This window comes from Salvelinus sp. IW2-2015, unplaced genomic scaffold (genome assembly GCF_002910315.2).
Source record: "Salvelinus sp. IW2-2015 unplaced genomic scaffold, ASM291031v2 Un_scaffold1126, whole genome shotgun sequence".
NCBI lineage: Eukaryota > Metazoa > Chordata > Actinopteri > Salmoniformes > Salmonidae > Salvelinus > Salvelinus sp. IW2-2015.
In genome coordinates, this window is record NW_019942740.1 from 134,416 (window position 1) to 147,711 (window position 13,296).

Sequence of the window (13,296 nt, forward strand, 5' to 3'; positions counted from 1 at the left end):
GTTGTTTGGGTCAATTCCATTTCAGTTCAGTAATGCAGGAATTTTTTCTCATAGAGAATCACTGGAATGTCAGGTTACTTGCTGAATTGACTGAATTTTTTAATGTTTTTTCCCCCTTTGTAATGATTTGACAAACCAATTTCCCATCTGTTATTAATGAAGTATTTCTTCTCATCTAAGCTCCTGCCCCAACACACTAACACGTCCCTGGGCCTTGGACTCTTCACCCTTGGGGACACCTACTCCCGCCTGGAAGACAGCATCGCMGACTTCCACCGCTCCTCACCCAGCATGGACTCTCTGATCGGGGGCTCGGACCCTAACCTGTTCCCCATGTCCATGAGGACGGAGACAGACTTCTCCCGGGACCAGGACCCTATGGATATGGACCAGGAAGGGTACATTGGAAAAGACCAGAAACTGTTCAACGACAACACTCTGGATCTCCTCCAGGACTTTGAGCTAACAGGCTCCCCATCAGACTTTTACGTAGGGGACGACGCCTTCCTTTCCTCCCTGGCTGATGACTCTCTCCTGGGGGATGAGAGCCAGGATCGTGGGGTCTCCACCTCCAAGCCAGCTGCTACTATGACCAATAGTGGTGGTTTTAGCGGTTCCAACACCACCACATTGTATGGTAGCAATCTACTAACATGTCAGGATGAATCCAACTCCAGCACCCCTATGACAGGCAACTCCCCGACCCCAAACACCTTTCCCGTGGTGAAGCTCGAGAAGGAAGCTGGTTTCATCCAGCTGTGTACTCCAGGMGTGATCAAACAGGAGAAYACCTCGGCCATTCGTAGCTACTCCTGCCGGATGAGTGGTAGTACCGGCGGCTCCACTTCCTCCTCCCCCTCAGAGCTGTCCAGCGCCAGCCCCATCTCCATCTGTGGGGTGAGCACCTCTGGAGGACAGAGCTACCACTTTGGAGTCAACAGCAGCATCAACACCACCTTGGCTTCCACTACCAGTGGAGCTTCTCCGCAGAAGGACCAGAAGCCCTCMGTGTTCAGCCTGTATCCTCCGCTGGTGACCGTAGGAGAGGCCTGGAACAACAGTAGCTATGGGGACGGAGTTTCTGGAATGCAAGYTCTCTCCAGCCCTACCTCCTCTTTCTCCAGCAGCTTTGCCAGGTAAGAAGAAGAACTGAAGGAATGTTGCTAATAGAAAGCAGTCCTGTAGTTGGTCTGGTGGTGGTGGTCTGGCCAGCCTGCTGCGTTTGCGAGAGTGAGGCTGGTCTAGAGTTGCAAAGGGTTGGAAACTGTCCGGTAAATTCCCAGAAATTTTCCCAGAAATTTTCCATGGGAAGTTAAGCCCTGGAATTTGGGGAATTTTGCTTAAATTCATCAAAAACGTTAGCTTATAACTGAACCTTTTTTGTGGGATACACACAAGGCAATTCTATATTTTGGTTAAACTATCCCCAATTCAATGTAATTGCAACCCTCTTCATGCACAGTGCATTCTTCCATCACATGCACAGTGCARTCTTCCGTCACATGTACAGCTGATTCTCAAGATCTTGCACACTAATGAGATGCTATTGAGTCCACACTACTACACTGTCTGAGCCAAGGTCTACATGCTTTCTGGTAAGTTTTGAATACAATACTTGGAGGAGTGAATATATTTTATTACATTATTTTTTGTTCACTAGTAAATAGTAGCCTACTGCAAAGTGTTTAAATAATTTCTAACTTGTTAACAATTTCTGCTATTTAGTTACAATGTGGGTTTTAGCTTGCTTGAGCCTGCTAACTGAGTGTTATTTCACCTGTTTCCATACATGTTTCATTTTAAAACATTTATCTTACAAAGGAGTTGTTTAATATAACTGCTTAACTATTTATCTGTACATGGAATTGTATTTATTTTTTAATCATTTTTTTCTAATCTTTACAGGAAAATGCCACGGGCACTATCTGATGTGTGGAGACATTTCACTGCAGCTAATGTAGAAGGAAAAGCTGTGTACATTTGCAAATGCTGTGCCAAATCATATGTGAAGAATGCCACAAAGATGCAGAATCATTTGGCCAAGTGCATAAAGTTCCCTCAGCGCTCACAACAAYCAACCTCTGACAGAAGTCCCTCTACTTCTATTCGAGGTGAAAGTTATGAATCAGACACCTTATCGATAGCAACAGCTCATATTCCTCCTGGAATCAGAAGTTTTTTTGACTCCATGGAGGAATGTAGTCAGAGAAATGCTCATGAATGTCTTGCTCGAGCTGTGTATGCAACTGGTTCACCTCTGATGCTCACAGGAAATTTTTATTGAAAGAGATTTCTGAATGTTCTTCACCCAGCATACACCCCCTCCAACCAGACATGCTTTATCTACTAATTTGCTGGATGCAGAGTTCAAGTGAAGGTCAAGCAAATCACAGAGAAAGCAGACTGTATTGCAATCATCTCTGATGGGTGGTCGAATGTTCGTGGACAAGGAATAATTAACTACATCATCTCCACCCCTCAACCAGTATTCTACAAGAGCACAGACACAAGGGACAACAGACACACCGGTCTCTACATTGCAGATGAGCTGAAGGCAGTCATCAATGACCTTGACCACAGAAGGTATTTGCACTGGTGAAAGACAATGCTGCGAACATGAAGGCTGCTTGGTCTAAAGTGGAGGAGTCCTACCCTCACATCACACCCATTGAATCTGCTCCTCAAGGAATCATCGCAACGAAAACAATGGATACACTCTACAATGAAGCAAGAATGGTTAAGTATGTGAAGGGCATCAAGTTATAGCAGCAATCTTCCTCACCAAGCAAAGTGAGAAGAATAAGAGCACCACATTGAAGCTGCCGCAACACCCGTTGGGGTGGTGTTGTCATCATGTTTGACATTCTCTGGAGGGAAGGAGTCTCTCCAAGAAATGGCCATATCACAGTCTGCCGATAGCCATCAAGAGATCCTCTTGGATGATGTATTTTGAGAGAGTGTGTAAGCACTGAAACTCCTGAACCTATAGCATGTGCCATTGCACGGATTGGGGAGACAATGCCATCCTGTCTGATGTTCAGACTCTGCTTGCAGATGTAAGAGAAAATCCTATACTGCCCACTTCACTGTTGCTCCAAGCAGAGGAAACTGCAGTTCTGAAATACATCAAAAAGCGTGAAGACTTTGCCTGAAGCCCACACACACCGCAGCTACATGTTGGACCCCAAGTATGCTGGCAAGAACATCTTGTCTGGTGCAGAGATCAACAAGGCGTATGGTGTCATCACTACCGTGTCTCGCCACCTGTGGCCTGGATGAGGAAGGTTCTTGCAGTCTGGCAAGTACACTTCAAGCAAGGGCTTTGTGATGGAGATGCAATATGGCAGTCGTGCCAACATATCTCATCCAACCTGGTGGAAGGATTTGTGGATCTTTCCCCTGTTGCCTCCATCATCCTCCAAATCCTCCATCCTCAGAGCGCAACTGGTCCTTGTTTGGAAACACACATGAAAGCACGCAACAGGCTGACCAATACAAAGGTGTGAAAAATTGGTGTCCATCGGGCAAATTTGCGGCTTTTTGAGCCTGACAACGAGCCATCCTCAACAAGTTGAAAGTGACAGTGAAGATTGGGCCTCAAGAGTCTGATGTTCAAGAGGTGGACATTGAGGAGGTCCAGGGAAAGACATGGAAGCCCGAGGAAGACAACCAAAGCTTTAGTTTCTAGACTATAATTTTACAGATGTATGTTGAAGACGTTTTGGGAGATGCGATGGATCAGTGGGGATCATCATATTCCCTTCTTTTTTTTGTTCATGTGAAGTGTCAACTCATTTCATTAAAGTTCAATTCAACTAAATCGTTTTTCAAATTGATTTTGGATGGATTTAATCGTTTGTAATTATGTCAACTTATGATAAGGTAAAGTTTATGTTCTCTCTCCATATGATATGGTAAATATATCCAATGCAAAAAACATCTACATTTAAATGGTATCATTTGTATATTTCTGTTAATTCTCCATTATCCCGTTAATTCCCACGGAAAGTTTCCACCTCTGAATATTCACCAAAATGTGCACCCAGGGTGGTGTCACAGTGTTATGTTGAACTGTGTACAGGGAGGGAGATGTCTAGTGTACAGCAGCCAGGGCAGGGAGTCTAGTGTCAGGGCAGGGGAGATGTCTAGTGTACAGGGCGGGAGATCTATGTGTCAGGCAGGGACGTTAGTGTACAGGGCAGGGGAGCGTCTAGTTGCAGGGCAGGGGAGATGTCTAGTGTACAGGGCAGGGGAGATGTCTAGTGTGACAGGGCAGGGAGATGTCTAGTGAGGCAGGTGTCTAGGCAGGAGGGGAGATGTCTTAGTGTCAGGCAAGGGGAGACGTCTAGTGTCAGGCAGCAGGGAGATGTCTATGTGCAGGGCAGCGGAGACGTCTAGTGTGCAGGGCAGGAGGAGACGTCTAGTGTGCAGGGCAGGGGAGACGTTCTAGTGTACAGGCAGCCAAGGCAGGGAGATGTCTATGTGTCAGGCAGGGAGATGTCTCAGTGTACAGGGCAGGGAGATGTCAGTGTACAGGGCAGGGGAGCTCTAGTGTCAGGGCAGGGGAAGTCTAGTGTCAGGGGCAGGGGAGATGTCTAGTGTACAGGGCACAGGGAGATGTCTAGTTACAGGGCAGGGAGATGTTCTAGTGTAAGCAGGTAGTGTCAGATGATCAGTGGGGCGTCTAGTGTACAGGCAGGGAAGTCTATGTACAGGCAGGGGAAGTCTAGTGTGCAGGGCAGGGGAGACGTCTAGTTGAGGCAGGGGAATGTCTAGTGTGCAGGGCAGGGAGACGTCTAGTGTGCAGGCAGGAGACGTCTAGTTGGGGCAGGGGGAGTTAGTGCACAGGGAGACGTCTAGTTGCAGGGAGGAGACGTCTAGTGTGCAGGCAGGGGAGACGTCTAGTACAGGGCAGGGAGATGTCTATGTACAGCAGGAGACGTCTAGTGACAGAGGCGGAGATGTCTAGTGTACAGGGCAGGGAATGTCTAGTGTACAGGGCAGAGATGTCTAGTGTCAGGCAGGAGATGCAGCTGTTGCAGGAGGGGAATGCTAGTGGCAGGCGAGAGTCTAGTGTGCAGGGCAGGGGAGAGCTGGTGGCGGAGGGCAGGAGGACGTCTAGTGTGCAGGCAGGGGAGACGTCTATGTGCAGCAGGGAGACGTCTAGTTGGCAGGGCAGGGAGACGTCATGTCGTGCAGGGCAGGAGACGTCTAGGGGCAGGGCAGGGGAGACGCTCGGCAGTGCAGGGCAGAGGGGCGCAGGAGACGCTAGTGGCAGGCAGCCGGCAGGGGAAGTCTAGTGGGCAGGCAGGGGGACTTCTGGAACATATACTGACAGCGGGATTCTAAGAATATTCTTAGAGCTCCTCCTTGGTTGAACATGTCAAGCAACTATGTCCAGTCAGTTGCTGAACTGGAGACGGTTAAGATGATTCCTTTTTCACATTTTTATTTTGCTTGTATCAACATGCCTTAAAACACTTGTCAGGGGAATGAAATATCACAATGAATATGTAGACGCTTTCAGTCACCAGCCAATAAATGTTATCTTGTCTTATCTTTTCAGCAGAGCTATTGCGATAGATAGTAGAAAATGGGTCATGTGTTTCTGTGATACCATAATGTCTTAACAGGATAAAATGTTCTAATTAATTGCCACATTTCACAGTCTGTGATCTCAAGGGCACACTATTCCACAGTCTATAGCTCTGGTCAAAAGTGAAGTAGTGCACTATATAGGGACCGGCTTACCATTTGGAAAACGTATATAGTTACGTACAGTAGACCACTGTCATGAAGGTCCGATAGGAAACCAATCAGTGTCTATTAATGCCTAGGCCCAGCTAGGGAATTCCACTTAACCTCACAAGAATGTCATTTTTACATTCACATCTAGGGGCCTGTTTTACTACACATGTTTGTCTGCCTACTTCTCTGTTTCTTTAATTACGATACAGTAATACTTAGTACTAGTTGTTATTTATGTTAGGTCTACAGTAATACTAGTATAGGCTGTTGTAATTTACTGTTAGGTCTACAGTAATACTAGTATAGACTAGTTGTTATTTACTTGTAGGTCTACAGTAATACTAGTATAGACTAGTTGTTATTTACGTTAGGTCTACAGTAATACTAGTATAGACTAGTTGATTAACTGTTAGGCTACTCAGTAATACTAGTATAGACAGTTATTTATGTTTAGGTCTACAGTAATAATAGTGTAGACTAGTTGTTTTTTACTGTCAGTCTACAGTAATACTAGTGTAGACTAATTTATTATATCAGTAATGTCTACAATAATACCAGTGTAGACTAGTTGTTATTTACTGTTAGGTTTACAGTAGTACTAGTATAGACTAGTTATATGCAGTAATGTCTACAGTAATACCAGTGTAGACTAGTATATTTATATGCAGCAATGTCTACAGTAATACCAGTGTAGAATATTTCTTATTACAGTAATGTTTACAGTAATACTAGTGTAACTAGTTATTATATTCAGCAATGTCTACAGTAATACTAGTTGTAGACTAGTTGTTGTTTACAGTATATCTAGTATAGACTAGTTATTATATGCAGTAATGTCTACAGTTAATACTAGTGTAGACTAGTTGTTATTAGTGAAGCACTGATATTTGCCGATATCGATATTTTTTCTTGCCAAAAAAACCGATACGATAACTGATATTAGATTTTTGGCCGATACCGATATCCGATATTTTTCTTGCCAAAAACCCCCCGATACCGATAAACTGATATTTAACATTTCAGCTGCCTTTTTAAGCATCTTAGTAGAGTTAACAGTTAACACACACATAGGGCGCACGCGTCTAAAGGCACTGTCTCAGTGCAAGAGGCGTCGGTCTTTGCTATGGGAAGCTGTTCGGCGTCTTTGCTATGGGAAGCCGTTTGGGTCTTTTGCTATGGGAAGCCGTTTTGGTTTGCTATGTGGAAGCCGTTTGGGTCTTTGCTTATGGGAAGCTGTTCGGTCTTTGCTATGGAACCGTTTGGGTCTTTGCTATGGGAAGCCGTTTGGGTCTTTGCTATGGGAAGCCGTTTTGGGTCTTTGCTATGGGAAGCCGTCGGGTCTTTGCTATGGGAAGCCGTTTGGGTTTGCTATGGGAAGCCTTTTGTTTGCTATGGAACGTGTGGTCTTTGCTATGGGAAGCCGTTTGGGTCTTTGCTATGGGAAGCCGTTTGGGTCGTTGCTATGGAAGCCGTTGGGTCTTGCTATGGGAAGCCCGTTGGGCGTTGCTATATGGGAAGCCGTTTGGGTCTTTGCTATGGGAAGCGTTTGGGTCGTTGCTATGGGAAGCCGTTTGGTCGTTGCTATGGAAGCCTTTGGCGCTGTGTATGAAGCCGTATTTGTCTTATGTGGAATAACTCTTTGGTCGTTGTCGTGTCAAAAAGTACTACGTCATATAGCACTATTTGACGTGTCGAATAAGCTTATTGACCAACCAGGACCTGAATATGACTGCACGTCACACAATAATTTAACACGTTCATAAAAAAKRGTACGTAGTTATTACARATTGATTGCACTGTCACAATGATTCATCGATACGTATGCTATGATGCTGGTAAAGTTGTCTAGCTCATCTACAGTGTTGGTCATAACATTTTTAAAAAGCTAGCTAGCTCATGGATGCAAACAATGTTCTTCCCCAAAAACATAGCAAAACAACATCTGTTTCAGTAGCTATAGTTGGCTAGCTAAATATATAGCTAGGTGTCATCTAAAATAACCTTCATTTATAAGACTGTTCTTATTTGGTTAATGGTGGTCGGACCCATCTATGTGAAGCTAGCCACAATAGTGGACTTCAAAATAAAAGTATGCCATTGACAGTGTGAATGAATACAAATAGTAGAATTATGCCATAATTGAATAGATCATGCTAAATGAGGTTGGAATGTTATATAAAATATCCAAAAAACAATTAGTTAATTTGACATCTGAAATCACACTGGATGTKTTATACTTTAGAATTGCTTTGGGGGCATACTTATTTCACTGTACAYCCTTACCAATGACATGGGTATCAGTCTACTCAGTGACACTCAGAGAACATTAGAATCGTAGCTCTTATTGCGGGACTCTGAAACAATGGAATTGAGACACATTTATTGTCAACCTTTGTGTATTGAACACTATTCCAGAGGAAAAACAATACTGCGTGGATGTTTTGGAGTTTGATAACTCTGAGGAGGACGWTGGGAAAAAATATRTTGTGTATTTAGACTGATACTCCATTTCATTGATCCCCAATCCTTAGGTAAAGCTGTACAGTGCAATATGTATGTCAATACACACAATAGGCTGACTGGGGAGGTGATTTCACACAGTCATAGTCCCGCAATAAGAGCTACAGTGCTAACATTTGCGTAAACTCTTCAGTTGTGTTCTGTGGGTGTCACCGAGTAGACTGATACCCCATTTCATTAAGTTACATTCCAACCATGTTTCAACATTATCTAGTCTAAATATGGCATGATTCCACCAATTGTAACCTTCTGCATCACTTTCAAAGAGGTACTTTTATTTTGAAGGCAAACCGCAAATTCCGCTATTATGCCTAATCCTTATTGTGGCTAGCTTCACAACATATAACCCGGTCCAGTCGAGCATCACTAGACAGATGAAGCTAGCTGGCTGCTTATAATGTTAGCTTTGGGCAACAGGATTAAGTAGCTGGCTAGCTATTTATTTTCATGAACTGAAAAAAGTATGATCATTACACAGGTGCACCTTGTGTTGGACATTAACAGGCTACTCTAAAATGTTCAGTTTTGTCACAGGACACAATGCCACAGATGTCTCAAGTTTTGAGGGAGCGTACAATTGGTATGCTAACTGCAGGAATGTCCACCAGAGCTGTTGCCAGAGAATTGAATGTTAATTTCTCTACCATATGCCGCCTCCAAGGTCATTTTAGAGAATTTGTCAGTATGTCCAACCGGCCTCACAACCGCAGACCATGTGTAACCACTCCAGCCCATCCACATCCAGCTTCGCTTGCGGAATTGTCTGAGACCAGCCACCCGGACAGCTGATAAAACTGGGTTTTCACAACGGAAGAATTTCTGTACAAACAGTCTCAGGGAAGCTCATCTCTGTACTCATCGTCCTCACCAGGGTTTTGACATGACTGCAGTTTGGCGTCTTTCAATGGCCATTGGCACGCTGGAGAAGTGCGGTCTTCGGATGAATCCCGGTTTCATCTGTACCGGGCAGATGACACACAGTGAGTGTGGGCGAGCGGTTTGCTGATGTCAACATTGTGAACAGAGTGCTCCATGGTGGCGTTGGAGTTATGGTATGGGCAGGTACAAGCTACGGACAACGAACACAATTGCATTTTATCTATCGCAATTTCAATGCACAGAGATACCGTGACGAGACCCTGAGGCCCATTGTCGTGCCATTCATCTGCCGCCATCACCTCATGATAATACACGGCCCCATGTCTCAAGGATCTGTACACAATTCCTGGAAGCTGAATTTTCCCAGACATGTCACCCGTTGAGCATGTTTGGGTTGCTCTGGGTCGACTTGTACAACAGCATGTTCCAGTTCCCGCCAATATCCAGCACTTTTGCACAGCCATTAAAGAGGAGTGGGACAACATTCCACAGGCCACAATCAACAGCCGGATCAACTCTATGCGAAAGAGATGCATGTGGCAAATGGTGGTCACACCAGATACTGACTGGTTTTATCATCCACTCCCCTACTTTTTTATTATTTTTTTTTTTTACGGTTTCAAGTTTTAATGTCACAAGTAAAGTGAAATGGCTTTCTTGCAAACTCAAAACCCAACAATGCGATAATCAATAACAATGTATTATTAGAAAGAAAAAACATTAGGAGAAATAATAATAAGTAATACACTGTAGGTGTCTGTGACCAACAGAATCATATCTGTATTACCAGTCATGTGAAATCCATAGATTAGGACCGAATTAATTTATTTCAATTGACTGATTTCCTTTTATATGAACTGTAACTCTGTAAAATCCTAGAAATTGTTTCATGTTGCGTTTTATATTTTTGTTCAGTGTATTTGACCCTTCTGGTCATCTATGAACGATGTACTCTTATAATCTCCACCGGCACAGTCAGAACAGGACTGGCCACCCCTCGGCGCCTGGGTCCTCTCTAGGTTTCTTCCTAGGTTCCTGCCTTTCTAGGGAGTTTTTCTTATTTCTTATGTACATCTGCATTGCTTGGTGTTTTATGCTGGGTTTCTGTATTGGTTCTTTGTGGCAACGGCTGATGGATAACCTACTGTATTGTTAGTTGCTAGGCCTATTCCACTTCTTCTCATAAAGCCCCAAYCTTGTTTTAGGCCAAGTGTAAATGTACTATCAACCCAAGTTAGTACCATGTCATTGTTAGTTTGAGGCCTCAATGCTTTCCTTGATGACTTTACCTAGCTAGCTGCAGTCAGACCCTAGTCTGAGTTTCAGGCTGTGTCTGAAAACGTTACTGGSCGTCAAATTCTTCTTCTCCGTCTTTGTCTCCTCGATTCCCCCCCAAAGCTAATTTTGAGAGGAATTAGCGCTCTGACCTCCAATGAGCTTGGAGAATAATTGAGGAAACGAGGATGGAGGAAGCAAGGATTTGACACCAAGTAGTAATGTATTCAGACAGACCTAGTATCATCTGTGTCCCAAACACCCTATTCCCTATATAGTGCACTACTTTTGGCCAGAGCCCATTAAGGAAGTAGTGCACTATATAGGGAATAGAGAGCCATTTGGAACATAGCCCTAGTCCTGAGGCTGACAGGAAGTATCTGGTCTTGTGGGCACATCCTCCTGGCCTGGTCCACCAGTTGCATGATGCCAGAAATTAACACCAGAGGTAGATTGCACCGTCTGACGGACATGGGTTCAAATACTATGAAATTGTTCAACTACCTTGAGTGTTTGCTCTAGCCTGGCTAGATTGCCAGATGGGCGGAGTTTGTATTTAGGAGACTTTTCCATTAGTTCTAGTTCAACAGGCAAACTCAATCAAGCCCAGATAAAGTATTTGAAATGATTCATAATATTATTTGAACCCACCCCGGTCTGACTTCACTGTATGAGTGGTGTGACTGCTGTCAATACAAGCCCAGCCTACAGGATAGGGGTTGAGGTTTGAGGTGTTGACTAAAGTCAAAGCAAGCCCAACCTACAGGAAAGGGACTGGGGTTGGGGGTTGAAGTGTAGGGTTCATTCAACAATACAATGCTGATGATTGATTGAATGAGGTTTGTTATTGTTCTTCAGAAGGGAAATTATTTGTTAGGAGGTAGGTGGTCGGAGACCAGTGGATAAAGCCTATGTGGGATGAATGAGTCGGCCTACATATAATATTCTATTGATGTTAAGTTATTAATTATTATTATTAGGCTTAATAATGTAGACTTTAACCACTCACACATACAGTGCTTTCGGAAAGTATTCAGACCCCTTGACTTTTTCCACATTTTGTTATGCTACAGCCTTCCCCCCCCCTCTCATCAATCTCTACACAATACCCCCATAATGACAAAGTAAAACATTTTTTTGGTTTGAGGCAAAATGGGTAAAAAAAGTTACTTTAATTAACATAAGTTTTCAGACCCTTTACTCTGTACTTTGTTGAAGTACCTTTGGCAGCGATTACAGCCTTGAGGCTTCTTGGGTATGACGCTACAAGCTTGCCACACCTGTATTTGGGGAGTTTRTCCCATTCTTCTATGGAGATCCTCTTAAACTCTGTCAGGTTGGATGGGGAGTGTCGCTTCACAGCTATTTTCAGGTCTCTCCAGAGATGTTCGATCGGGTTCAAGTCCGGGCTCTAGCTGGGCCACTCAGGGACATTCAGAGACTTGTCCCGAAGCCACTCCTGCGTTGTCTTGACGGTGTGCTTCGGGTCGTTGTCCTGTTGGAAGGTGACCCTTTGCCCCAGTCTGAGGTCCTGGGCGCTCTGGAGCAGGTTTTCATCAAGGATCTCTCTGTACTTTGCTCCGTTTACATCGGCTGATGTAAAAATGGCTTTATAAATAAATTCCATTGATTGATCGATCTTTCCCTCGATCCTGACTAGTCTCCCAGTCCCTGCTGCTGAAAAACATCCCTTAAATATTGAAAAGAAAAAATCTCAAGGATGATCAATGGAATCATTGATCATCCTTGAGATTTTTTCTTTTCAATATTTAAATGAAGTATTTGATTCTTCCATTCTCTTAACGTTGGATTATCATTTGACTTCCAGTATTTACGTAATAGCTTCTTCAATATACGTGACACACAGGGTATTGTCCAACCCATTGGGTATCTCACTGCACCCCATATGCCTTGTCTTGAAATATGCAGATAGACGGAAGTAAACTATATTGTAAAACGTCTGACTGCCAGCTTTCTGACTCTACCCATAAATATTGGACTTCATAGCACTTCCAGAACGCATGGATATTTGAGTTATTGTTAGTTTTATACTTAAGACGTGACTCTACTGTTGCGCTGTAGAGTTTGTGAATTGTCTCTTGTATAAGAAATTGTAAACATTCGTTTATTCTGGATTAAGCATACATTTTTGTTAACTGTGATTTCGTACACTTCTTCCATTTTGTGCCAATATCAGTTATTTTTAAGTCTCCAATAGTTTATTATTATTTTTCTGAGAGATTGTCAGTTGGATAGGCTCTCTGCAAGGGTTTGTATATCTTACCTGGCATATGAGTATACTTTTCTGACTCATAAGATTTCCTCAACTTTGCTCTGAAGTCCAAAAGCTTTCAGGTCGAAATGTTGTTGTATAAAACTTTTTTTTAAAGTTACAGTCTAAAATCGCTTTTGAATTATGTCATGGAAATAATTGTATTTCCTTTTATCAAGTCATTTACGGTTTCTAAGCCTTTTTAGTTTTCCATGTGGGCCAATTTATCGGTGAATTCTGAAAAGCGATCCAAGGATTATTCCAATGGTGGTGTGTTTTTATGGACTGATAGAGGTTCTTGTACAATTCGTAAAATGTTGTTTATAGTGTTTCTTAACTAGGAAGTTGTTCATGTTATTAGCTTTATCCTTTGAAAACAGACATGGAAAGTTGTGGGGATGAGCATGCACATCTTCAGTATGTACCCATTGTTCCTCTTTAGTGCATTTAACTATATGTTGCAAGTAAAAGCCTTGGGTGGTGAGTTGATACAATTTGAAATCTGGAAGGTTGAAGGTTAAAACCACCCTCAGATTTAGGGACATGTTTGATAATGCTGCGGGTTTGCTTTGCTGCCTTTTTAGTAGAGGTCGACCGATTAT

At 43.3% G+C, this 13,296-nt stretch overlaps 1 pseudogene; it reads left to right on the forward strand.

Annotated features, from left to right (window-relative positions):
- The window catches only part of LOC112069811 (glucocorticoid receptor-like), a 95,387-nt pseudogene that overhangs the window by 7,943 nt on the left and 74,148 nt on the right, over positions 1-13,296 (forward strand).